The sequence below is a fragment of the Gastrolobium bilobum genome, unplaced genomic scaffold, assembly GCF_033153095.1.
Source record: "Gastrolobium bilobum isolate Gb01-03AN ecotype WA unplaced genomic scaffold, APGP_CSIRO_Gbil_v1 utg10413, whole genome shotgun sequence".
In the NCBI taxonomy this organism is placed as follows: Eukaryota; Viridiplantae; Streptophyta; class Magnoliopsida; order Fabales; family Fabaceae; genus Gastrolobium; species Gastrolobium bilobum.
The window spans coordinates 25,217-27,260 of record NW_026898584.1 but is presented as its reverse complement, the minus strand read 5'-3'; the positions used below and the strand labels follow the sequence as shown (position 1 = coordinate 27,260).

The 2,044-nt window shown below is 39.0% G+C and overlaps 1 non-coding gene across 1 annotated transcript; it reads right to left on the bottom strand.

Annotated features, from left to right (window-relative positions):
- Nucleotides 1–1,039: 1,039 nt before the first annotated feature.
- On the bottom strand, nucleotides 1,040–1,145 carry LOC133317520 (small nucleolar RNA R71). The gene has a single exon (XR_009752333.1). It is a non-coding gene; the product is annotated as a small nucleolar RNA R71 (small nucleolar RNA).
- Between the last annotated feature and the right edge of the window lie 899 nt (nucleotides 1,146–2,044).

The following is a 2,044-nucleotide window of genomic DNA, read 5'->3' as shown; positions in this document are numbered from 1 at the left end:
GGAAAGTACTTTTCTACAGCTGCTAAGTATGCCACATTCAAGCAACATTATGCCTCCCACCAACTCATTGCTCCAAAATACTTGGATATAAAATTCATGAGTGATGAGGGGGATGTTTGACCAGACAGCTCAATCACTAACTTTTCTTCTCATTTTCATTCTTTATAAAATAGTTTAAGACATTATTTAGAGTTCTATCCTCGTGGGAACGATAATCTGGGCATTAATACACCCATTATTACTTGATGCGTGCACTTGCGCACTTGGGTTGGAAGTAAGGGACCCAATCTGTTTTCTATTGCTAATTCAGAACAGAGGAACATCCTTCATCAGAATATATATTTTTCCACCATCAGCAAACCACCCAACAAGTTTTTGGTGCCGTTGTCGGGGATAGAAACACTAAATTTTGTTCTTATTACTGTTTTTAGAACATACTCTGTATAGTTCAAGTTTATTTTCATTTCTTGTCACTGAACCTGCTGTTCATATAACTTGTGTTTATGGTTTATAAGTGAAGAGTCTGAAGTAAACTCTAACCACTCCATTGAAGTACCTGAGTTTCTCTTTGATCCTGAACCAGAACGTACCCTTCACAGAAGAAGAAGAAATCTCAGGGAAGAAATTTTTGAAAATATGGCTGATCACAATAATATTGAAGAAATTCCTCCTGAACAAAATTTCAGGAATTTGGCTGCTCCTTCCAGGAACAGACTAGATAGGGGAGTAATCCTCCCTCCTGTAGCACCTAATTTTGAACTGAAACGTATCATGTTTCACATGATTAGGGAAGCTGGAGTCTTCAATGAACTCCCTGCAGAAGATCCTTACACACACCTCACAACCTTTCAAGATATTTGTGATAATTTTAAAGCTGAGGGTGTGACAGAGGAAAGTATGAGAATAAGGTTGTTCCCTCACTCCTTGGGCTTAAAAGCAAAAGCATGGATGAAAACTCTTACCCCTGGACCAATACACTCATGGGAGGAACTCTCTAACAAGATTATAGAGAGGTTTCTCCCTATGTCTCGACAAGCTGATGCAAGAGCAGAAATCTCTAACTTCAGGATGTTCTATGGAGAAAATCTGTATGAAGCATGGGAGAGATACAAGGACATCATCAGAAAATGTCCAAACCATGGGGTAGAGAGTTGGGGAGAGTTAATATCCTTCTATAAGGGACTTGACCATACTTCTCAATTCCATTTAGATTTTGCTGCAGGAGGAAATTTTTTTACAGGAACACTTAAATCCAGATACGAAATTGTAGAAGGCATTGCTGAAAGATGTCTCGAGTGGCCAATAGACAGGGTGAGCCCAGTAAGGGAGCCTGGCATGCTAGAACTAGACAAACAAACTGCCATGGAAGCCCAGCTAGCCTTACTCATAAATGAGGTGAAGAACCTGAAAGCTGATCAAGAAGCACCAAGGATGGAAGTTGTAACACCCCGTGTTAACCCGATTTGTTATCATGTCATCGTATTAAGCCACGTTTAATTTAAAAAAGCGGAATATCTTTTTCTATTCAATTATGATGTCATTATACTTAGCCAAGTTGATTATTAAAATCCAATTACAAAATATCGCCTATATGTGATTGCAATCCAACAACTAACTGAAATACCTTATAACATAGATGTGAGTATCTAAGTCACGGATCTACAATACGTAGTCCGGACAATATCCTGAAACATTATTAATTACAACTAGAAACAACTAAACATAAAGTCAAGTCAATGTGGCATGGACAATCCTCATGCTCACCAACTAAGGCAACAAAGCCCCACAATAGTCTCAACAATAACATCATGAAGCTAAAAGCTTAAAAGACAACAGTCAATATCCAGCATTCAACATAAGCAGCATAACAACATATAATCAGATAAGCTCCGGCCTCCTGCCGCTAGAGGTCTCAACCCCCGCATTACCTGAACCTGAAATATGTGCCCCAAACGTGGGGTAAGATCTCTAAACAGAAATCTCAGTAAGACAAGGGGTTCTCAAGGATCTTCCACCCCAAGCTAATTTACATGTGCAATATAAG